The sequence below is a fragment of the Euprymna scolopes genome, chromosome 40, assembly GCF_053919585.1.
Source record: "Euprymna scolopes isolate OS-2025 chromosome 40, ASM5391958v1, whole genome shotgun sequence".
Taxonomy (NCBI): domain Eukaryota; kingdom Metazoa; phylum Mollusca; class Cephalopoda; order Sepiida; family Sepiolidae; genus Euprymna; species Euprymna scolopes.
In genome coordinates this window covers 8614001-8641364 of record NC_136521.1, presented here as the reverse complement: position 1 = coordinate 8641364, position 27364 = coordinate 8614001, and positions in this window count along the sequence as shown.

Genomic DNA, 27364 nt, shown 5'->3' with positions numbered 1-27364 from the left:
AATGAAAAAAGGGGCTCGAGCCGAAAACATTTGGGTTTAGATAGGTTGACTCACGTGACCTGCCAACGAAACAGTGGAAGACGAAAGAGAGAAGGGAGAAGGGGCAGAAAGAAGAAGAAAATGAAGAAAAGGGAGAAGAGATAGGAGAGGGATGAAAGAAGAAGAAGAAGAAGAAGAAGAAGAAGAAGAAGAAGAAGAAGAAGAAGAAAGAGGAGAGGAAAAAGAAAGTGAAGAAGCAAAGAAAAGAAGCAGGAAAAGAGACAAAAGAGAAGGAGAAAAAGAAGACTGAGAAGGAGCCGGAGGAAGAAGAAGAAGAAGAAGAAGAAGAAGAAGCAAATTAAAAAGGGTCAGAAAGAGGAGAAGAGTGAGAAAGAAGAAGAAGAAGAAGAAGAAGAAGAAGAAGAAGAAGAAGAAGAAGAAGAAGAAGAAAGAGGTGAGGAAAAAGAAAGTGAAGAAGCAAAGAAAAGAAGCAGGAGAAGAGACAAAAGAGAAGGAGAAAAAGAAGAAGAAGAAGAAGAAGAAGAAGGGGATAATAATGATAAGAAGAAAGGAGATCGTGGAAAAAAAGAAAAACAAGAGGAAGAAGAAGAAAAATAAGAAGAAAGAAAGAAAATGGTAGAATAATAAGAGGAACAACAGCAACAATAAAATAAGGGATATGAATGAGAAGAAAAAAAATGAACAAGACAAAAAAAAAAATGAAGAATGAAACGCTAAATAAAAAAGAATGGTAAACGACGAAAACTCCATCGCTTAATCCGGAGACAACAAAAACACAAAGTCTTATGCAATATAATTTTCTATGCTTTGCTTTTTCCCATTTAATCTCCCGCCAAAACATGCCTTGCACGTGATCCAGACGTTGTTATGAATTTTGCAACAGATTTCCTTCTGATGATTATTGAAAAAAAAAAACTGCAAAAATAACGACGATCATCGAAAACAATGTCTGACGACAGGAAGAAAAAAAGGCGAAAACATTTGAAGTTTTATTTTCCTTCTTGTCCGTCGGTTGGTCACACTTCCGGTTTAAATATCAGTTCCATCGTTAAACACATATATGGAAGAGACGTATCTTATTTCAGATACAGCCTACCATCTCAAGCGGAGGGTGTAATGACAGGGAACGATTTGCTGAAGGAGGAGACGCATGCATTTGAGCTCAGTCGAGCATCTAACATGAAAATACCGATAGACTGTGTTAACTAATAAACTATTCTGTGTGTGACGCGATGGCTCAAGTGGCAACGTACTCGCCTCGCATGCAAGAGATTCAGATTTCAAATCCCAAGTTTGGATGTGTTCGTCTGATGAGCCCAAATGACGGCGAAACTCGAGTCTTAGACTTCTGGTGTGTTGGTTATCATGGCATGGTTAAGCTTATCTATGGTGTTTCTAATAATCATCTCTCAGAATATTTTGCTACCAAGACCCTTGATTTTCGAGGTCCATTGCACCATAAACCTGCATACATAATTCCATCACTCATAGGAATATATGCAATGGATTGGTATATCCATCCAATATCTGATATACTGTAGCAACACCAAAAAAGAATCTGGATAACATATACCAAAATGCATTCAACACACTAACGAATACGGCCGCCCCGTATACCTTTCTGAATATCAATAAGGAGCAACCACGCATCTTTGTTATATGGGATTACTACCTTCTCCCCTGGACCAATATTCTGTCTACTTGGAAATAAAACCCCGGAGGACATTATACTCCTTCCGATAATGGACTGCCCAGGTTGTATGAAATTCCCTTTTCTAATAATTTTTTTCATATAACTACCATTCACCACCCACAAAACTATTTTCAATATTTGTGCTGAAAAGCAAAATACGTGCCTTTTCACAGCTAAACATTTTGCTAACCGCATTTCATTTCCTCTGATGATATGAGCCATTATTGAAAATCCATGGACTAAGGAAATTAATATACCCCCTTCTATCTATTCCTTTTGTCAAATAAATTCTTAACCCGAATATATGTGTCTATATTTTGATTTTCAGAATTTAATTTTAACAACTAAATTTATAGGCTAATCATTTACTTGATTGTTTGTATAAAACGAATCGTAATGGATTAAAAATCTTTCGCTTAAATAAAAAATTTTATAATGAAAAAGATCTTTTTTATATAAATTTTGTAAGTTTTGAAAAACTTCAAAACTCAACTAATGTCTTTTTTATTCCAGAGCATATATCGTGTAATATAATAATTCTCCAAGTTCCAAATATCAAGTTTTCTCAGTTAGCTATTTATTACTTTTCAAAAGCTATCCATTATAATATTGTTTCATATTACGGCTAACAAGTTTGCAAAATTATGTTGTTGCTGCATATTTAGTCACGCACTAATCAGATGTTTACCTTAAAAACTTATAAAAACACTATTTTGGGCAACTTACATGGTTTAGGTAACCGATGCACTCTTCCGTTTCTTGTAAATTCAGCATGACTATAATCTTCGAAACGTGACTTTATATTATATTATATATATATATATATATATATATATATATATATATATATATTTGGTAAAACTGGTAATTAGTAAAAACCTGAAGAGAGTGCTCAATACTATTGCAGGGCAAATATGTTTTTTACTTTTTTATTACCGTTTTATCTGTTTGGCTACATATATTTCGGATGTTGGACCGTGTTTACGATCTAACTGCCTCGTCAGACCTTACAGAAATGGTTGGTTAGTATTAGGAAGAATTGTTTTTAGAAGGAATACGAGAAAAAAAGGGAAAGAAAAAGGAGGGGGGGTTGGGGGTAGGAGATAATAGGGAGAAAGGTGGGTAATGACAATACTTCAGTTTTGAATAATAACAATAATAACACTGTCAATTTTAAGTCTACAGGCTCAAAATTTGATATAGAGGGTACTGAGATTGGGAAAATCTTTGTGATCGGTTTTTATGCAGAAATTTGGCTGTTAAGTGGTCAAATTCAACGATTTGACTTTTGAGAACTCTATCAAACTCTTCCGACAATTTTTGGTATAAACAATTGAAATTTTTGGACATGGATCTAACTTAATAACTTGATTTGAGCCCCAAACAATAAATGTTAAGGGGTCATAATAGGGGTAAAACCTTTAAAAAATTTGACCTCTGCTCTACCAAATTACTTAGACAATTTCTTGTTTAAACATTTTAAATTTTACATAAAGGGTATTCAGAGATAGGGGAAGCTTTTTAATCGGTTTGGGTTGAAAATTTTTAGTTACCAATATATAAATGTATGTATGTATGTTTGCATGTCTGCCTAAAAGTTTCGGCAGAGGCGACGGATTCTACCAAGATCAGTATTGTTTTGAAGTTCGACCTTTCAGACGACAAATATCGGAAAATTGGCTAAAAACATTAATATCTTCACCTTCAACTGGGCACTTTTCTACAGGGGGGGGTCGCTTTTTGTCGCCGATATTTTTTAAAGTCTTCCTCTCCTTTCGATTGTCTAGCCTTAACTTAAAAATAAGTCACTTCTGATTTGGCGGTGGTCGTAATAGCAAAGACGTCAGTTTCCCCCCCCCCCCTGTTCTTTTCCTCCTTCGCGGTACGGGTTTTAGCCTGCCTTCCTACTACCACTTTTTTTTTTCTCAACAGACACATCCAAACACCCGGTCAACGCCGGGCTAAAATGCTAGTGTGTATATATATATATATATATATATATATATATATATATATATATATATATATATATATATATATATATATATATATATATATATATATATATATATATATATATATATATATATATATATATATATATATATATATATATATATATATATATATATATATATATATATATATATATATATATATATATATATATATATATATATATATATATATATATATATATATATATATATATATATATATATATATATATATATATATATATATATATATATATATATATATATATATATATATATATATATATATATATATATATATATATATATATATATATATATATATATATATATATATATATATATATATATATATATATATATATATAGTTCCATCGTTAAATACACAAATAAAATGGACACGTCTTAAGAATGTTTTTCTTTTGATTTCTAATATCAGTTCTTTTATTCTTTCCTTTCCTAACTTCGGCTTTTTTTGGGTCCACGTGATATTTTCGTGCAGGATTTCCCCCGTGTTTACATGCTTTGATCATCTTTGTCAGTCACTTTCCCCCCAAAAAAAACAAAAAAAAAAAAAAAATAATGCCTTCCCCTTTCCTTGCTAGACATTTATTATCTAGTAAATATTTCCTCGTCAAAGCTTTCAGGAAAATATTCCTTGTTTTCTTTATTTTTTTTTCTACTTTACTTGACGCCATAGTTTCTGTCGCATCTGGATGTTGATTGGCTGAAAACACTTCTCAGTAGAAATTGTAGTGGATTCACTCTTTTACATACAACCAAACACGGTCCTGGATATAACCTTAAACTATATCCGATGGTGAGGCCCCAGCTTTCAGGCTTTGGGGACTGTGAAGCCACTCTTTAATTGCCATTGCTCCCAGGTCCACTCTGACCCAAACTGGTAGTACCTGTTAGGGTCCCAACTATGGGTTAAATAGAAACCGACTTAAAAAATAAAAAATTTACTCTATTAAAAAACCAACAACTAAACACGGACTACTGTCTTGTTTAAAACGTCAGTGGGCTTTCGGAAAGGTTGTTATATATAGTTATTTGATCAGATGAGTAAGTTGTCGGTATATCTATCTGTTTATCTAGTTATCAGTGCACCTATTCATTTTTGGTCCCCCGACAAAAGGAGGGTGGACCTGTAAATTCACCCTTGTCCGTTCGTCTGTTCATCCGTTCGTCCGTTCATCTGTTCATCCGTTCGTCTGTCCGCACTTTTCTCAATAACTGCGCCTTGCAATTTTTGCACAAACATTAAACATGATATGAGTAAAAATGTAACAGAAAGGATTTTCCGGGAAAACTGCAGTTGCCCCCCCCCCTAGGGGTGCCTTTCAGGTTAAAATGGCTGAAATTTACACTTTTGTGCTGATTAAAAAAAAAATTTATGCCTTGGATTTTTATAAAACTTTCTGAAAAGTTGTAACTAATGATTTCTATATAATTTTGTTTGTCTATACTTTGCGATAACTCTTGGGTGTGCCCCAGGGTTCATTTAGTACTAATAAAAACCCTCCATTTTTGGGACTATTTTACTATATTTGTCCAAGATTTTCTTTGTATTTCTATTTAGCAGTTTTGCATGGTGCTGAACTCAAATTTTAATATATTAAGGCCTTGGGGACTTTGGGTTGGGGGGGGGCAAATGATGGACGTAGTCATATCTTTTTTTGCATGGAGCAGAACTCAAATTTACATATGTTAAATCCTAAAACCTCACCGTTTATTCATTTTCACCAGAATTTAACCTCCCCTGGGGATTTTTGGAGCTAAATGGTGGGGGGGGGAGGGCAATGCTGCACTTAGTCATTTTTTCTTTTATGCGTCGTTCACTGTGCACTCACGGAGGACCATCATGCTTTACTTGTTTTTATTTAAAGTTTTATTTTCCTTCTTGTGCGTCGGTTGGTCACACTTCCGGTTTAAATAGCAGTTCCATCGTCAAACATATTTATGGAATATATAACCATACATGTTTAATATAAATATATATGTTTAAATATATACATATATACCTGTGTGTGTAAATATATATATCCAAAAAAAAAACGGCCCCCGTGTACACTTTATGTGATATCTCCATTATTTATTCACTGATTGCCCTTATTTTACAGGACATGCCAGAATCAACGACCGTGAGTACACCAAGACCCCAGTGGGAGCTGGGACAAAGAATACACTGTGTTAAATTTTACTACAAGACAGGCTCGTTTAAGAAAACCCAGGACAGTTTCATGCGTCAGTTCGAATGTGAAAAAGTTCCATCCAAAAGCAGAATTCAGAACTGGGTGGACCACTTCAAGAAGTATGGGACCGTGGAGAATCTCAACGCTGCCAGAGAGAACCGTCCAAGCCACTCGGGATGTTCCAAGAAGCGAACAGCCGAGCTGGTTGAAAGAGTGAGAGAGTCTCTCCAGCAAAGTCCGTGTGTAAGCGAAGTCAGTCCCTCTGTATGTTCCGTGAGACTTGCAGGAGAGTGCTGGTGAACGATATCAGGGCTTACCCATACAGAATACAGACGCTGCATACCCTTACAGTCTCAGACAAGAAGCAGAGAAGGGCTATGGCAGTCAAGATGCTCGAGAAGATCGAGGAAACACCAAGTTTCCTTAACCTCCTTTGGACCTCAGACGAAGCCCACTTCCATCTTGATGGAAAGGCGAACTCCAAGACAAATGTCTTCTGGGGGTCCTCCAGACCCAATGAAGTATCCACCAAGCCCCTGCACTCTCCTAAGTGCACAGTGTGTGCTGCAATCTCGGTCAGAGGCATCATCGGATCAATCTTCATCGAAGAATCTGGCGCAGCAGTGACAGTCACCAAGGAGCGGTATGTGGAGGTCCTCAAAACCTTTAAGAGTAAGCTCCAGACCATCTACCTGGCACTCATGAGCAAGTTCTAGTTCCAGCAGGACAGAGCAAGTTCTCACACCTCAAACCTGTCCCAAGATTGGCTGAAAGAGAACTTCGGAGGTCGAGTGATCAATCTCAAGACTGATTTTGAGTGGGCACCCCATAGCCCGGACCTAAGCCCCCCAGATTTTTTTCTTTGGGGCTATCTTAAGGACAGAGTCTACGCAGGGAAACCCAGAACCATCACGGAACTCAAGGAAGCCATCATGGAGGAGATGAGAGCCATTACCAATTTGGTCTGTAAGAACGTCATGGACAACTTCGTGCTGCGCCTCAAGAAATGCACGGCGCTAGATAGAGGCCATCTAGAACATATGCTGTAGAACGGAGAAAAAAAGACCAAAGACCCTAGTGTTTAGATGTGATGTTTTGAATATAATAAACTAGTTATGACCAAAGTTTCATTTAATTCGGATAAAACACTAAGAAATGGTGCCTATATTTGAGTTGGGGCCCGTTTTTTCGGGCCACCCTGTATATGTTTAAATCTATCTATCTATATATCTATAAATGTGAAAATGTCTCTCTGTCTGTGTGTGTATCTGTGTGTCTGTGTGTGTACATTTCCCTACGAAATAACTCTGTCAATTTAAGTCTACAGACTCCAGATTTGGGAACATCGATTTGTTCGGTTTTCGGCCAGCAATTTGGCGATTAAGGGGTCAAAGTTCAACGATTTGACCTTTGAGAATTCTACCAAACTCTTCCAACAATTTTCGGTCTAAACACTTGAAATTTTAGATATAGGTTCGTTCGACATGGATCTAACATAATAAAATAATTTGATCCCAAAACAATAAATTTTAAGGGGTCATAATAGAGGTCAAAGTTAAAAAAATTGACCACTTTTTTTTTTGCTCAACATACATCTCCAAATACCCAGGCAACGCCGGGCACCCCTGCTAGTATATCTATAAAAGTGAGCGTGTCTGTCTGTGTGTGTGTGTACATTTCCCTACGCAATAACTCTGTCAATTTTTAGTCTACTGACTTGAAATTTGATATACAGGGTACTGAGATTTGGGAACATCGATGTGATCCGTTTTGGGCCATAAATTTGGCGATTAAGGGGTCAAAGTTCAATGATTTGATCTTTGAGAACTCTACCAAACTCCTCCGACAATTTTGGGTCTAAACATTTGAAATTTTAGATAAGGTTCCTTGGACATGGATCTAACTTAATAACCTGATTTGAGCCCCCAAAATAAATGTTAAAGGGTCATAATAGGGATCAAATTAAAAAAAATTGACCGACTTTTTTTTTTTAACATACACATTCAAATACCCGGGCAACGCCAGGCACCATGCTAGTATATCTATAAAAGTGAAAGTGTGTGTCTGTCTGTGTACATTTCCCTACGCAATAACTCTGTCAATTTTAAGTCTACAGACTCAAAATTTGATATATAGGGTACTGAGATTTGGGAAAATTTTGTGATTGGTTTTCGGCCGGAAATTTGGTTGTTAAGGGGTCAAAGTTCAACGATTTGACCTTTGAGAACTCTACCAAAGTCCTCAGACAATTTTGGGTCTAAACACGTGAAATTTTAGGCATAGGTTTCTTGGACATGGCTCTAATTTAATAAGTTGATTTGAGCCCAAAACAATAAATGTTAACCAAATTACTCAGACAATTTCTGGTTTAAACATTTGAAATTTTACATAAAGGGTCTTCAGAGATAAGGCAAGCTTTTTCATCGGTTTGGGTCGAAAATTTTTGATTACCAATATATAAATGTATGTATGTATGTATGTATGTATGTATGTATGTATGCATGTATGTTTGCATGTCTGCCCAACACTTTCGACAGATTTTACCAAGATCAGTATCGTTTTGAAGTTCGACCTTTCAGACGACAAATATTGAAAAAGCGGCTAAATACATTTATATCTTTCCCTTGAACTGGGCACTTTTCTACAGGGGCGGGGGGGGGGGGGTCGATATCTTTTTTACTCCAATAGTTTCTTCCCCAGAACCGCAAGACTCTGGAATTCCATTCCAGGTCCCTGCTTCCCCAACAGTACTGACGTGCAGAAGTTCAAGTGTAACGTGAACCGACACCTTGCTGCCCAAATCCCTACATAGTACCCCAGTAGTTGTTTCCCCTGATAGTAGCCCCCTACACCAAAGTGGCAATTTGCCTTGTTTGGGGTGAAAATGTAATAATAAAAAAAAAAAAGTCATCCTCTCCTTTCAATTTTCTAGCCTAAATTAAAAAAAATGTCACTTCTGGTTTGGAGGTGGTCGTAACAGCAGAGACGTCAGGTTTTTTCCCCCATTCTTCTTCACCTTTGCAGTACGGGTTCGAGCCTGCCTTCCTACTACCACTTTTTTTTTTTTTTTTTTTTTGCTCAACATACACATCCAAATACCCGGGCAACGCTGGGCACCCATCCATAAAATGAACGTGCCTGTGTGTGTGTGTGTGTGTGTGTATGTGTGTGTGTGTGTGTGTGTGTGTGTCTATATTTTCCTATGCAATAACTCTGTAATTTTAAGTCTTGTAATCCGTTTTCGGCCAGAAATTTGGCAATTAAGGGGTCAAATTTCAACGATTTGACCTTGGAGAACGCTACCAAACTCCTCCGACAATTTTCAGTCTAAATACTTGAAATTTTAGATATACGTTTCTTGGACATGGATCTAACTTAATAACTTGATTTGAGCCCAAAACAATAAATGTTAAGGGGTCATAATAGTTGTCAAAGTTTTTAAAAAATTGACCTGTTTTTTTTTTTTTTTTTTTTTTTTGCTCAACATACAACTCCAAACACCCAGGCGGAAATGCTAATATATCTATAAAAGTGAACGTGTCTGTGTGTCTGTGTACATTTCCCTACGCAATAACTCTGTTAATTTTCAGTCTACTGATTCGAAATTTGACATACAGGGTACTGAGATTTGGGAAAATCTTTGTAATCCGTTTTCGGCCACAAATTTGGTTGTTAAGGGGTCAAAGTTCAACGATTTGACCTTTGAGAATTCTACCAAACTCCTCCGACAATTTTGGATATAAACACGTGAAATTTTAGATATAGGTTCCTTGGATATGGATCTAACTTAATAACTTGATTTGAGCCCAAAACAATAAATGTTAAGGGGTCATAATAGGGGTCAAAATTTAAAAAAATAGACCGTATTTTTTTTATTTTGCTCAAACACCCAGGCAACACCAGGCTGAAATGCTAGTGTATATATATATATATATATATATATAAGTTACTATATGTGTGTGTGTGTTTAAATATAAACACAATATATGTCTTTCTTCTCTCTAGCCTTTTTTGTTCGATAGATAGATAGATACATAGATTGATAGATATCCATCTGTCTAGCTAGCTAGCTAGCTACCAATCTATATATCTATCAATTTATACATTTCCCTATCTAACTGACGAAGTAAGCAAGGCATGTAAATCTATGTTTTGATAAGAAGAAGGGGAGGAGGAGGAAGAGTTGAAGAAGGAAACTTAAAACAGCGAACAAAGACATTTTTATTTATTATATTTTTTATTTCTATGGCAGCCAGACCCCACAATGTTATTATACGAAAATAAGAAAAATATGATGAAAGTAAAAATAAAATAGATAAACCCCATAATTTATTATACCACACTGGAACACTTATCACAATATTCTGTGACATATTTCCATTCTATAGAGGTCAGGTGCGAACGAACACCCCATAATTTTATTATACTATATTTCTTCAAACTGAGATATAATTATCAAAACATACTTATGCAGATAGATATGAAAAGTCTTTATTAAAGTATGTGCCTATTTCCATTCTATGGAGACCAGGCGCGAACGCAGACCCCACAATTTAATTATACCATCCCTATTTAAGTTAAAACATACTTATCAAAGCATTCTTATGTACATCTATATCAAAAACACTTGTAAACGTTTTATTTTAAACGCAGACCCCACAATTTTAATGGACTAATTAAAAAAACCTTGTTAATCTTTGTGATATATTTCCATTCTATGGAGGCCAGGCGCGAATGCAGACCCCACAATTTTATTATACCATCCCTATTTAAGTTAAAACATACTTATCAAAGCATTATTATGTACATCTATATCAAAAACACTTGTAAACGTTTTATTTTAAACGCAGACCCCACAATTTTAATGGACTAATTAAAAAAACCTTGTTTATCTTTGTGATATATTTCAATTCTACGGAGGCCAGGCGCGAATGCAGACCCCACAATTTTATTATACCATCCCTATTTAAGTTAAAACATACTTATCACAACAGTATTATGTACATCTACAGTGATGATCATATTTATTGGCACGGTAAAATAAAAGTTAAATTTTGTCTAATAAATTCTAAAAAAGGGATTAAATTAAAGAAAATAACAAAGTATATTATGTATTTTTAACTGGCCTTTCCTATGCAGCAATCGGATTTTAGAAAAAATAAATAACAAAGGAACAACAAACATAATTGCAAAAAACCCTTGTTCAAAATTATTGGCACGATTTATTTAATAATCAATTGTATAGCCTTTGGCCTTGATTACCTTCCTCAGTCGCTTTTCATAGTTTACAACCAAGTTGTTGCACTCTTCAGTAGTAATTTTAGCCCACTCTTCCTGACAATAATCCTCCAATTGAATAAGATTCTTAGGCTTCCTTTGCATTACCCTCAATTTTAATGTTCTCCATAAATTTTCAATTGGATTAAGGTCTGGGCTTTGTGATGGCCACTCCAAAACATTAATATGATTGTCCTCAAGCCATTTCTTAGTCAGTTTAGCCGAATGCTTTGGGTCATTATCTTGCATGAACCACCAACGACGACCAAGTGAGAGCTCTTTAGCAGAGTCTTTCAGGTTTTCATCCAATATTTTAACATAATCTTCCTTTTTTATGCTACCTGTGACCTTAACAAGTCGCCCTGGTCCAGAGGCAGCAAAGGATCCCCAAAACATCAAACTGCCTCCACCGTGCTTCACTGTGGGTATGGTGTTCTTAGGCAGGAAAGCTTCGCCAGATTTTCTGTAAATATAAGACACTTTATTATGGCCAAATAACTCTATTTTCGTTTCGTCAGTCCATAGAACACATTTCCAGAATGCAACATCTTTATCAATATAACGTTTTGCAAAGGCTAGCCTTGCTTTCAGGTGCATAGGCTTCAATAAGGGAGTCTTTCTCGGACGACATGCTTTTAAACCAGCTCTCTTCAAAACTCTACCAACTGTATGTCGAGATACATTCACTCCAGAGGTGCTCTGTTCATCAACAATCTCCCCAACAGAGATCCTTGGGTTTTGTTTTACTTGTCGAACAATTTTCCGTTCATCTCTTGGTGAAAGAATCCTTTTTCTCCCTCTACCCTCTAAACTCATAACGTGGCCTTGCGATTTGAACTTGTTTATTATGGCTCTAACAGTGGATTTGGGAAGGTTTAGCTTCTTTGAAATCTTATCATAGCCCTCCCCATTGGTATGGCATGCTACAACAAGCTTCCTGACGTCTTCGCTGTGTTCCTTAGTTTTAACCATGGCGATTGAAAATTATAATTTAGTCACTTATAATAGTTTAAATAAATCGCTATCTAAAAATTATCTGAAAAAATTATTCACTGAATTAGCGTTAAACAAGCATAATATGGCTATAAAAAAGTTCAGAAAGCACGTAAACCGGAAATTGATTGATATTATACTGATACTAAAAGAAAAACAAAGCCGTGCCAATAATTTTGAACAAGGGTTTTTTGCAATTATGTTTGTTGTTCCTTTGTTATTTATTTTTTCTAAAATCCGATTGCTGCATCGGAAAGGCCAGTTAAAAATACATAATATACTTTGTTATTTTCTTTAATTTAATCCCTTTTTAGAATTTATTAGACAAAATTTAACTTTTATTTTACCGTGCCAATAAATATGATCATCACTGTATATCAAAAACACTTGTAAACGTTTTTTTTTTAATTTTTTAATTTTTTATTTCCCTACTTTGTGGACCAGGCACGTACGCAGACCCAACAATTTTAATGAATAATCATTATGCCAGATCAAGTATACCCATTCCTGTGTCTCGATACATCTTCTATCATTATATGTGATCAGTTTTCTATAATAGTCAACCATATAGCAGCCTATTCGTGACCAGACACACAAGCAGACGTTCAGCTTTATATTGTAGATATATATTATTTTAATTGGAATTCATTATTGAGATGGGTATTATTTATATTAATTTATTTATTGCGGACTATTATTCTCATCTTTATTAGTTGTTGTTTCACGATGAAGGTCAGAGAAATAGTTGGCCGAAACGTCGTGAAACGACAACTAATAAAGATGAGAATAATAGTCCGCAATAAATAAATTAAAATAGATAATACCCATCTCAATAATGAATTCCAATTAAAATAATATATATACCAATTGGTACGGACCCGACCATGGAAGATCAGATAAAAATAAACGTGGATTTATAAGATCAAAAAATCCAACCGTGATCGCCCTTCAGGTCCCGTGGCGCAGTTGATAGAGATGTTTAATTTCTACGGTTCCAGATGAGAATTGTCTGAATATAGCGGTTTTAATCCTACTCAAAAGCCAGCCAGAGGGTTACTTGGCCAAAACGTGGTGAGACGACAACAACTCCGGATGGCAGTGATTGCTGAGAATGCAGTTTGGAGATTCGAAGTTCCTATCCGTCGCAGTTACCTCCTGACGAAGGCCAAAGGAATAGTTGGCCGAAACGTCGTGAAACAGCAACTAATAAAGATGAGAATAATAGTCTAGAATAAATAAATTAATATAAAGACATTTTTCTTATAAAAATATTTATTTTGAAGCATGTTAAGCCTAGTGATTGTAGACCCGTTGATTGTAGGTCCGTTGTTGGTTGCTATATGTCTGTACTCGGCAACATACACGTCAAAACTCTGTTCAATACAATTCTTCTCTCTTTGTAAGAGAGAGAAAGAGAGTGCTAAAAAGAAAAGAACAGAAAACAAGGAGAGAGAGGAGAGAGAAAAACAAACATACTGAAATATATTTATATATATATATATATATATATATATATATACACACAAACAAACACGCGCGTGCGTGTGTTTGTTTGTGTATAGACAGAAAGCTTTGGAAAAGAGTTTACTAATCAAGGAAAAAGTTTTTACAATATATACTCACACAAACAAACACGCGCGTGCGTGTGTTTGTTTGTGTATAGACAGAAAGCTTTTGAAAAGAGTTTACTAATCAAGGAAAAAGTTTTTACAATATATACACACACAAACAAACACGCGCGTGCGTGTGTTTGTTTGTGTATAGACAGAAAGTTTGGAAAAAGCAAACTCCAAGGACAGATATAATTATTGTAATTTATATCTTAATCCCAACCAAATTAAAAAGCTCAATACAGTCGCTGAAGATAGTAGAGCTTATGATAAATAAAAGTAAGAACAGAGCTGTAACTAGAAATTTACAAATAGTTTTTACAATATAATATTCCAAAACTGGTGTGCTAGGGCATCCTTAATCCGCGGAGTTTCAAAAAAACAAATTCTGATGACAGCAACCGGTTTGACCTTTTAACCTGTACACCTGCCGCCTCTCTATCTCCAAAGTTGGCAGGCATGAATTTTAGAAGTATGCACCTGTCTGATTGTGTTTGCCTCCTCACAAGAACAAGTCTGGTACAAGATTCATTAATGTGGGAAACCCCAGCTCCCCAAAAAGGGAGCTTATCATTATGCCATATAGTGCGATGGGGGCAAAAAATAGCTTGTTTCTTTTAGCGTCAACAAAACCAAGGTTCTCTCTTTTCATCACCAACACTCGGATGCTCCTGTCCCCTCAGTTAGAATAAATGGCTCTCTTCTTTGGGACTCATAATACAGAGATGATAATGACATTTATATTCTAAGAAAGACATTTAAAACTAAAATTTGATATATATCTTTAATATAAAGCTGAACGTCTGTGTGTGTGTCTGGTCACGAATAGGCTCCTATATGGTTGACTATTATAGAAAACTAATCACATATAATGATAGATCTATCGAGACACAGGAATGGGTATGCTTGATCTGACATAATGATGATTTTTTTATATAAATTTTGTAAGTTTGGAAAAACTTCAAAACTCAACTAATGTCTTTTTTATTCCAGAGCATATATCGTGTAATATAATAATTCTCCAAGTTCCAAATATCAAGTTTTCTCAGTTGGCTATTTATTACTTTTCAAAAGCTATCCATTATAATATTGTTTCATATTACGGCTAACAAGTTTGCAAAATTATGTTGTTGCTGCATACTTAGTCACGCACTCATCAGATGTTTACCTTAAAAACCTTATAAAAACACTATTTTGAGCAACTTACATGGTTTAGGTAACTGACCCACTCTGCCATGTCTTGTAAATTCAGCATGACTCTAATCTTCGAAACGTGGCTTTATATTATATATATATATATATATATATATATATATATATATATATATATATGTATGTATATATATATATATATATATATATAATATAAATCTGAGTGTCTGTGTGTGTGTGTATGTCTGTGTGTGTGTCTGGTCACGAATAGGCTCCTATATGGTTGACTATTATAGAAAACTGATCACATATAATGATAGATGCATCGAGACACAGGAATGGGTATGTTTGATCTGGCAGAATGATGTTTCATTAAAATTGTGGGGTCTGCGTATGTGCTTGGTCCACAAAGTATGGAAATAAAAAATTAAAAAAAAAAACGTTTACAAGTGTTTTTGATATAGATGTACATAAGAATACTTTGATAAGTATGTTTGAACTTAAATAGGGATTGTATAATAAAATTGTGGGAGCAGCATTCACACCTGGCCTCCATAGAATGGAAATAGGGACATACTTTAATAAAGACTTTTCATATCTATCTGCGTAAGTATACTTTGATAATTATGTTTCAGTTTGAAGAAATATGGTATAATAAAATTATGGGGTGTTCGTTCGCACCTGACCTCCATAAAATGGAAATATGTCACAAAGATAAACAAGGTTTTTTTAATATAGATCCACAGAATATTGTGATAAGTGTTTCAGTGTGAACAGGTATGGTATAATAAATTATGGCGTTTATCTATTTTATTTTTACTTTCATCATATTTTGCTTTGGTTTTGATACCCCCAAATTCGAAGCTATCTCTTTATAACCCTTCCTTTTCATAACCTATCACACTTTCATAAATCAGAGACCATTTTCTGTAGGCTGTTTTTGAACCCAGTCAACAATGGGTACTTTTGCTAGTATATATATATATATATATATATATATATATATATATATATATATATATATATATATTCTATTTTATTCAATCACCATCCAATGGAAATTTAACTTTCTTGGATTTACATTTTTGGATTTTACCATCATTGAATTATTTACCAGACTATCAATTCACCTCTAATCACCTTTTTCTTCACTTTTTTTTATCAAGTAAGATCTTTGGCTTACTTGTTGTTTCATCAAATACTTTTGCAAGCAAAATCCGATCCAGCATTTTGCTAATTCCTACCCTCTGGTGAGAAGGAAAGTATTTCTTCGAAACTCCGCGGATTAAGGACTATCCACTTTCAAGTGTTTCCTTTTCAAATTAAATATGTTTTTAACTCTTTTTCAAAGTGTTTTTTAACATGTTTTATAAACTATTTGCTATTATATATATATATATATATATATATATATATATATATATTTATATATATATATATATGTATATATATATATATATATATATCTGTGAATGAATGAGAAAAGTCTAAATTCAAAAGTTCATGATGTTGACCAGCTTACAATTTATTCCTTTAATTCCATTGATACACTTCTTAAAAGTATCTGTTTCATAGTACAAAATCATTCACTTAATTATTATACCAATTAGTGAATCCATTTTGCCCTTAACTCATCAGCTAAAATAGCAACAATCAATTAAATTTAATGCTATTTCTTCTGATTTTTTAAGGGCAAAATAGATTCACTAATTGAAATAATATCAGAAAGAAATTGGAGTATGGATATATTGACATTTATATCTGAGAAAGACATTTTAAACAGAGCTTAGAGGGATACTAATTCATTATTGAAGGAATGTGTAATACAGTTCTTTTGCATCTGAGGGGGAGAATCATTACTTATGATGGAGGAGGCAGACAATTAGTGGTTATACAAAGTTCGGTTACAAGATGATAATACAAAACACATTTACCTTTCACTTGTCATGACGACATGAAGACAACAGTTACAAAATAGAGATGGTGATTCTTTATTGATTACCTGGCTGATTGATGACTCAGGAATTCAAGCTTGTATAGCTACATGATCTCCTCTTGCCCGCTTTCGCCTCAGCTTCACTAAGTCACTGTCCAATTCTCGTCTCTGACTCTGTCACTCTGACTGTGATTCTCTTTAACTTCAAACCCTGTCCTCAATATATTGAGAATCTCCTTTGTTTGACTTTATCACGTTTCAATTTACCCATGCCCTTTGCACATGTATATAAAACAAAAATCTGTAAATTAAATTGTATCCTTTAACCTATTTGTTGCATAACGTTTTCAACTTTGTTATTGTCCATTCTTTTAACTGACATATTTAATATCCAATTATTTCTAAAAGAATGGGCAATCAACATCAATAATATTTAGTTATTTGCATTCCTAGGATTTCAATATCTATTGTCTTTCAACACTTGCCTACTATGATGACAGAGGGGACACATAATACTTTGAGGGAATTATACAAAGTTTGTTTATAAGATGATAGACAATAATACATTTACCTTTCAACGACGACGAGATAAGTTTACAAATATAGATGATTCTTTATTCGTGCCAGCTGGATGATTAATGACTGTCATGGATTCAAGCCTTTTTGACTACATCGTCTCGTCTTCCCCCCCCCTCTTGCTTCCAAATGAGCATCAGCTTCCAATCTGACCGACTCTCTCTGGCTGTCTGTGACTGTGATTCTGATCATCTCTAATTTTGAACCCTCTCTCAATATATTGAGAATCGTCTTTCTTTATGACGTCAGAGGTGTGTTTAACCAATGTGACTTTATCACGTTTCAATTTACTCGTGCCCTTTGCACATGTATCTACACACCTCTTATAAAGAAACGAAATTTCTAAATTTAATTATATCTCCTTTAATCCATTTTCTTAATTATTTCTAAAACTCGTATTGTCCATTCTTTTAACTGACATATTTAATATCCGGTTATTTCTAAAAGATCGAACAATCGACTTATGTTTAGTTATTTGTGAGAAAAATGACAACCGTTCTGCATTCCTAGGATCTCAATATCTATTATCGTTTAACACTTGCATAGTGGGTTCGATTCTAGCCTTTTCCTAATATCATTTTCAAACCTATCTAGTTTTGCTTTCTTACTTACTGGGGTCTGACCCTTTTCATAACATCCTTAAGGAGCCCTGCTCCTTGATAAACTCCTTGTACTGACTTTTACACTAGACCTGCAACCTTGTAAACTTTACAAAAATTACAAGAGACATGGCCAAGATCTTTCTGACTCACTCTTTTCTGATTTGAAGCACATAGTACTGTTATATAGAGAACTGCTGGAGCAGTGCCAAGTAACATTTTTTTTTTACAGTGGTCACCACTTATCAAGGCCCGGAAGCCACTCAGGGTTGTGATCGTTGTTGATGGAAAATAGAATATTAGAAAATATGACCCAACTCACATTCAGGTAAAAATGCACTTTCGTAAATAATTGAATTCATTCAAAACGTATCGCAAAACATAAACAAAAAACATCTACGTAACTTGCGATATATCCGAACAGTCAGCGACGTGGACAAGTGGTAAGAGTTTAGGCTTCTTACCATGAGGTCCCGATTTCGAATCTCACTAGATTCAGCCACTTTGATGAATCGTAGACGACGAAACATGTGTCAGTGGATGATTATATTTTAAAAAGAATATATACGCCGCTCCCCATGCGGGAGTACCAAGTTCGTAAAGGGAAAATTATTCCCCAATCGCATTTAGGTAAAAATTAATTTTCGTAAATAATCGGACTCACTCAAAATATATTACAAAAACAAAAAACATCTTGAGTCGAATTAGATATTTTACAGCTGATTTATATGAGTTCAGTTTGGGGGGGGGCATAGTGAAGTAGAAACGACGGACACTAATCACCTGAGTGTGCCGCATTCAGATGCAAACAATTCCATAGCATCGATTTCACTTATGGATGTTGGCAATCTTCACTTTGTCCCTCCTGTAAGTGTTATATAGAATACTGCTGGGACAGCACAAAGTAACCCGAACAATAATTATTATGATCGTGGTTTACGTTTGGAAAATAGAACGCTATAAAATATGTATCGAGACTAATTAGGCATTTTACAGATAAAATATTTATGGTAGAAATGCATTGGGAATGTTGACGTTTAATATTGAATTTCAAGGTAATTAAACTGTCATGTCACAGTAATTAATATATCCAAAATTTATGAAAAACGATGGGGTAGAAAAAATTATTACAGCAAACATTTTTCGATGAAAATTAGAGAAAATAACATGTTCGGCTAAATAAACTAAAGGGACGTAAACAGCATGTTTTTAATAAATTGTTTGTTTTTAATAAATTGTTTGTTTTTATTAAATTGTTTGTTTTCAATAAATTGTTTGTTTTTAATAAATTATTTGTTTTGTCTCGTTTTTAGCATAACTGAGTTGCTTCTCTTGTTATCAGTTCGTAAAGAAATATGGCAACGTTTTTTTCAATAAAGATCGAAAACTCATGTTTTTGTTAAATGAAAATTAAGTAGTGATCATTGGTTTAAGTTCAAAAAGTCAGTAGATATCAGTTTTTTTTTGGGGGGGGGGGGTATTTTTATTTATTTTTTTTATTTCTTTTGTTTTTTTTTGTTATTTTTTATTTCTTTTGTTTTTTTTGTTATTTTTTTATTTATTTTTTTATATTTTTTGTTTGTTATTTCTATTTCTTTTGTTTTTTTTGTTATTTTTTATTACTCTTGTTTTTTATTTTTATTTTTTTTGTTTTTTTTTTCAAATCAATGTCTTCGTTTTCCAATTTTCTTATTTTTATTGATACTTTTGTTTTTTGTTATTAATTTTTTTCTTTTTTATCCTTCATTCTTTCCCTCTCCCTCTCTCTCTATATATATATATATATATATATATATTTAGATTTTATTTGTTTTTTGCTATACGTTTTGAATGAATTCAATTATTTATGAAAGTAATTTTCCCTTTAACCAACTTGGTACCCCAACATGGGAAGCAGCATACATATTGTTTTTAAAATATAATTATCCACTGACACATGTTTTGTCATCTATGACTCATCAGAGTGGCTGAATCTAGCGAGATTCAAAATCAGGACTCTGCGGTAATGAACTATATATATATATATATATATATATATATATGTGTGTGTGTGTGTATGTGTGTGTGTGTATGTGGCATCCGTCAGTCAAAACGACTATGGATCAGCGCCGTATTAAGATGTTACCTGTATGCATCCTTTTGTGTGACTGTAGAGACCAATTCTTGATTTGCATAGTCTGCCACAGCCTTGACATACGAAGGTTGTTATGCAATTTGCCGCTTCGTCCGGCTGTTCCGCCTGTACACTCGCTCTTCTCCTAGCTCTCTTTGCAGTGTTTTCAATGATAATCCCCTGGTGTATCATTTTCCTCCAGGCAGTTCTGTCAGCTGCAGAGGCTTCCCATGTATTCCTGTCCACCGAGAGAGCCTTCATGTCATGCTTGCAGACATCCCTGTAGCGAAGATGGGGTCGCCCCCTCTTTCTTGAGCCTGAGGCAAGCTCGCCATAGAGAAGGTCTTTAGGGATGCACAATATGAGAAATTTGGGATTTCCCACCATTGTCTAACAGAATGCATAATTTGACCCAGAAATATGTAAGAGGATATCGGTCAAAGGTTGAAACAATACACATTAAACATTCCAATAGGAAAAGAATGCTTTTATAAATAAAATCGTCAGAGAAAAAAGCAGTCAGTTGGTCAGAGAAAGCTAGACTACATCACCATGTTCTTCACCGCCCGACAACTGCCTAACCATGCACCTTTCAGAAACATCAAAACACAGGGTAATAATTTATCATCAAAAGCTAATTTGTTGGTGTGAAATAAAATATATTTTTTGTAGATCTACTGTGTTGTGATTTTTACTGCATTTTTAACAACAACAATCTTTCTTTCTTGGAACTGCACGCTTATGGAATTGTCGTCTGTTTTCCTGCTTCTTTCTTAGAACTGCACGCCTGTGGAACTGTTTTCCGTTTTCCTGCTTTCCAGCTGGCTGCAATATGGTTGTCTTCTAGTCCAACGTAAACAAGTTCTTGATGAGCCGTTCCACATAAGTTAACAAATTCACCGAATTTCCATTACTAACGATTACTATATTGTCCAATTGGCTACTGTACACTTTTAACCCTTATCCTCGAGTGGTCTCTGGCCTTGATAAGTGGTTATGCCTATGTAAAAAAAAAATAAAATGACCACAGAATATACGTAACACTAACATATGTTGTTGGAGAATTAAAGATGACTCTTCTTTATGAGCCAACACGTGTTATTTCAGACGAGAGCTGGGGATGAGCTTCATACCACATAATGAACATAGGAAGGGTTGGGTGATCACGCATATTAACTTATTCGAACAAACAAATAAAAAAGAATGAAATAAGAATCGGACTTGGCACATTTTTTAAGTGCAAATGAAATACATTTATTTGTGGTTCTTCCAAAACAAAGCACTTCATTATCTTGCAAGAGTCCTTTTGCACGCACATGTGCTTTTTAAAAGTTTTTTTTCCTCGCCAGCGATCTCTTGCCCTCGTATTTACATGTTCATCTTCCCTGGAATGCAACTTCACTCGGGCAGAATGTTTGAAAATCACAGATTCTTCTTCTTTATGGTGGAATGGTGTGATGTAAAATCAAAAGGTGTGATTGCATCAGAGAATTTGAAATTCACTTTTTATCACAATTCGCATTTCGAGCAGTAGTTGCCTTGAACTCATGCTGTATTGAGATTTTCAAGAGGTTTTGGTTTGTTGCTTGTCTAAATCTAATATATAAAGTCTATTATATCTGTCTGTCTGTCTCCATATTTTCCAACTCTATCTCTTTCGAAACTAAAAGTCGCAGAGTGGCGCTAAGAGCCTCAAATTATTGGATTTTTTATGGGCCGTTCTTGTATGCGTCTCGAGCTGGTTAAAATACTTTTTAAAGAGTTAAACATGGGACAAAATTTTTTAAAAAATTGCTACGCATATTGTACATTCATCTTAGTTTATTTTTAATTTTTAATCAGTTTGTATGCGTGTCACGTTCGTACAACGGTGGTAACGTCGTCACCAGCTTTGAATGCTATGGTTTCAATTCTAGCTGATGGCACCCGAATACTTTTTTTTTTTTAAACTTTTTAAATCACGACTCTTGTAATAATATATACAAAATCTGGACAAATTAAAATATCATATTTAAACATATTTTATGTCCGAACAAAGCTGGGCGCCCCTCCCCTCCACTAGTCGGTAATATTTTTAAGAATCACAGGTTTTGTGTATAATGATGTGACACAAGGGTAAAAAAAAATGTGATTTGAAAAACCAGCACCCCAGAGACAGAGCATTCTGGCCTTCAAAAAATTTGGAATGGTAGGTTTTGCAGGGTCATTCATGCTGAAGCATTCGTATTATTTTGAATCTTTGGTGGACTACTGTTCTCATCCTGAGTGTCATTTTCAAATTTGAATTGATGTAACCTCTGCCGTTCTAGTGTATTTTGTCAAACTCTGGAATGTTTTTGTTAAACTCGGGAATTTGGACAGAATGTCAAATGGAATCCTTTATTTACTTCATGGGAGTAGCATGTTCTTGTCCCATCAGCCATAATTGGATAGACGTCCTAATTTTTTTTTTATCAAGGCCCGGAAACCACTCAGGGATAAGGGTTATTGTAAGTACATTACATTAGTGTGGAGATTTGATGAAGTGTTTAATTAAGGGGGCGGTTCATTAGGAATTTGTTAACATTGGGCTTGAACACATCCAAGTTGTAGTCCGGAGGGAAGCAGGCAGACGAAACAGAGTTCCACAGGCATGCAGTTCTAAGAAAGAAGCTTTGTTCATGGAATCCACGTTTTGATTTAGACACAGATATAGAGTGGGGGAAATTTTTCACACTGGATTCAGCTAGACGGGTGTTTTTCGTGAAAGATTGGCGTGGGAGGACCAGAGATTGGAGTTCAGACGAGCACCTGCCATGGAAATAACGATAAAACAATTGTGAATTACCTAGGAGCTCTATGCAGTCATGACCGATGAAACAAGAACATATTACCCCATGAAATAAATAAAAGGTTCCAGTAAAAATTCCATCCAAGTTCTCAAGTTCAAAAGAAACGTTACAAGATACACCTGAAGAAGGTCGTAGGCTGCATCAGCCAAAACGTTGTGAAAATGACAATCAAGATGAGAACAGTTGTCCGAAGATTCCAAATAATATGAATAATCAATCCTCATCTCAAAAATTCAGAAATATCGAAGCATGTGTTGCTAAAGACATAGACTCCAGGTATGTTTGCCATTGGAATGCAAATTTCGTGTCAAAGATCAGATGCTGCACTTCAATTTCTTGTTCTCTTTCAGTGGAGGAGAAATCCTTCACGACTGAGACAATTTTTAATTTTGTTCCTTTTTTTCCATGTTAAAAAACAACCCTAGTGTCTAATTCCGTCCCGTGGGGAGGCATTGTAAATAGGAACACCATAGCTAAACATTTTTTTACTGTGTACTGACATGCATCGTTCAACAACGATACTGTTTGAGAATCTAGCACAACAGATTATACATTTTGAAGATCCATTTTTTTTTTGTCACATTTAACATTTGAAGCAATGGTTGAACATCATTTTGAGCCCATATTGTATTTAGATGTTCATGAGCTTCTGGTTTGCTGCTTGTCTGTGCAGAATTAAAACCGAGATTTTTCCATCCCACCAATTTCAAGCTCATCAAGGTGACTCAACCATTTAAACGCTTAAGGGTTGAATTTAAGAGCCCATTGCCATCTAACGGTCAAAATAAATATCTATTAACAATCATCGACGAATATTCGCACTTCCCCTTTGCCTTTCCTTGTCGAGATATGACCTCACAAACAATTATAAATTGTTTTTGTTGACTATTTTCACTGTTTGGCATGCCTTCACTCATTCACTCTGATAGAGCCCCATCATTCCTTTCAACGAAACTAACAGACTTTCTGCATAAGAAGGGAGTAGCAACAAGCCACACAACTGCCTACAACCCACAGGGAAATGGCCAGGTGGAACGACTGAACGTGGCCCTATAGAAAACAATATCACTGAGGTTGAAAAAGTTGCCAATTTCTCATTGGGAAACAGTTCAACAAGATGCCTTACACTCCATCCGTTTCTTACTGTGTACTGCTATTAATGCTACACCTCACGAGAGGATATTCCAGTTCAATTTAAATCAACATCTGGCATCTTTCTTCCCAGTTGGCTTAGGTTCGGTTCTGATGAAACGTAATCTACGGTTATCTAAGTACAAGCCATTTGTCAACGAAGTCGAGTTGCTGGAATGCAACCCTCAATATGCCCATGTTAGACTCCCAAGTAGAAGAGAGAAAACAGTGTTGCTGCGACATCTTGTCCCAAAACCGCAAGATACACTGCCACACACGATACTATCTCACAGGAAGCTGAACCTCTACAACCAAATACCTCGTTAGAACCTTGTATACCTGAAGAATCCCGGAAAATTTCATCCGCCGATATAGCACCTGATAAAAACCCATCAGAACTTATTCATAAGCAACAACGTGTCCACCCCTACCACCTGAGAAACAGATGCTTAAACTAGAACTTTCGTGTATCATTCCATAACCCCACTCTAAACATTTTCCACCCAGGGTGAATGTCACATTATTAACATCGTTCATTGCTTTGCATGGTTTAAACAATTCTCTTTCCTTTTATATCATTCGCCTTCCATGTTGTCCTCACCACAATGAGTCTCTCGTTTGCTGCTTGTTTGAATGAGTAAAGTTGTTTGGAGAATAGCAAGCTTTGCAGGACATCTCGTTTATTCAGAGCAGTGGTTGGCCATTGTCTTGAACCCACACTGTATTTAGATGTTCATGAGCTTCTGGTTTATTGCTTGTCTGAATGGGTAATGTATTTTTTGGGAAATGGCAAGCTTTCCAATGCTACTCATTTGTTCAGAGAAGTGGTTGGCTATTGCACTGAACCCACATTTTGTTTAGACATTCATGAGTTTCTAGTTTGTTGCTTGTTTGAATGAGTAAAGTTGTTCAACAGCTAAAAATCTTTTCACAGTGAATCTAGCAGAACAGATTACACATTTTGAAGATCCATTTTTTTTGTCACATATAACATTTGGAGCAGTTGTTGAAAATTGTTTTGAACCCATATTATATTGAGACGTTCACAAGCTTCTGGTTTGCTGCTTCTGAATGGGTAATGATTTTTAGGAAACGGCAGGCTACTCATTTGTTCTGAACAGTGGTTGGCTATTGCATTGAACCCACATCATATTTAGACGTTCATGGGTTTCTAGTTTCTGCTTGTTTAATGTTGTTTTGGGAATAGCAAGCTTTGCAGAGCTTTTCGTTTATTCAGAGAAGTGGTTGGTCATTGCCTTGAGCCCACGTTTTATTTTGACGTTCATGAGTGTCTGGTTTGAAGTGGTTGGCCATTGTCTTGAACCCACACTATATTTAGATGTTCATAAGCTTCTGGTTTGCTGCTTGTCTGAATGGGTCATGTATTTTGGGGAAATGGCAAGCTTTCCAACGCTACTCGTTTGTTCGGAGCTGTGGTTGGTATTGTCTCGAGCCCACGTTGTATTTAAATGCTCTGCAGGGCTACTCATTTTTTTCGACATGTCGAAGCATATGTTGCTTAAGGCATAAACTCCACGTATATTTCGCGCCACAAATCTCACACTGATATGGTTTCTCTCCAGTATGTGTCCGCATATGCTGCTTGAGATATGAATTCCGTGCAAATTTCGACCCGCAGACGCTGCAGCTGAACGCCTTTGCACTATGGACTGACATATGTTGTTTAAGAACAGTACTCTTTGAGAATCTAGCGCCACAAGTTGCGCACTCTAAATATTTGTCCTCACCGTGATCTAACATGTGTTGCTTTAAGCCTGACACATGCACAAACTTTATACCACATAACGAACACTGAAACGTCTCGTTGCCGTTGTGAGCTAGCAAATGCTGTTTGAGGTATGTGTTCTTCGAAAACTTGACCCCGCAGATGTCGCATCGGAAGGGTCTTTCTCCAGTATGGGCTCGCATGTGCTGAGTCAGATTCGAGCTCGTTGTAAACCGACGTGTGCAGAATTCGCAGCTGAAGGGCTTCTCGCCCGTGTGCATTTTGACGTGTTCTTTTAAACTCGAGCAATATGTGAATCGGCCGCCACAGACTTCGCAGCGGAATGGTTTTTCTCCACTGTGGATCAGCATGTGTTGCTTGAGGTTTGAACTTTGTGAGAATCCAGATCCGCAAATTTGGCAATGAAAAGGTTTTTCTCCTGTGTGTGATCGGATATGACGTTCGAGTCTTGAGTTGGAGGCAAATTCGATTCCACACACTCGACAATCGAAAGTTTTCTCTTCAGTCGTGTTCTGCATCATGACGGCTGAAACTGAAAAAAAAAATTATGATGGTTGAAACTGGAATAAAAAAATTATGATGGCTGAAACTAAAAGAAAATTTATGACGGCTGAAACTGAAAAAAAAAATTATGAACGCTGAAATTAAAAGATTCATGATAGCTAAAACTGAAAAAAAGAATAATGAACGCTGAAACTAAAAAAAAAAATTATGATGGCTGAAGCTAAAAATAAAAAAAAAATTATAAATACTAAAACTGACAAAAAAAAAATTATAAATACTAAAACTGACAAAAAAAAAATTATAAATACTAAAACTGACAAAAAAAAAATTATAAATACTAAAACTGACAAAAAAAAAATTATAAATACTAAAACTGACAAAAAAAATATTATGAATGCCGAAACTAAAAAAAAACATTTATGATGACTGAAACTCAAAACAAAAAATTTCTGACAGCTTAAACTGAACAAAAAACAAATTTTAATTATTTTTCTAATTTGACAAACTGGATTTTCATAAATGTCTGCTTAGGGCTCAAACAGAAACTGACGCTAACTGATGGAATATGCCGAGCGCTAATCAAGTTGATCAGCGCTCGGTTGATCAGCCAACCAGAAAGTGACAACAAATGCGATTAAGCAGATGCCTTTTAATAAATTGGAAAACAAAATTAGTTTTTAATTCAATCAGAAAGAATGGAATACGCAACAATGAAACAACATATGCTGGAGAAATTATTACAGATCAAAGCAAGTCATAAATCCTCAAGATCATTTACCTGTGGACACACGATATGCCCACTTAAAAAATCTGAAGAGAGAATGTGCTGTGGCTCGAAACATACTGTTACCGATAACCCTAACCCTAACCCTAAACTCTAACCCATAAAAGCTAAACTTTTTGAGCTCAGTCAATCAGAAAGCGACAACAAACACGATTAGCCAACAAAAAGCCAAGCAGACGACTTTTAATAAATTGGAAGAAAAACAGATAGCAAACTGACAGCT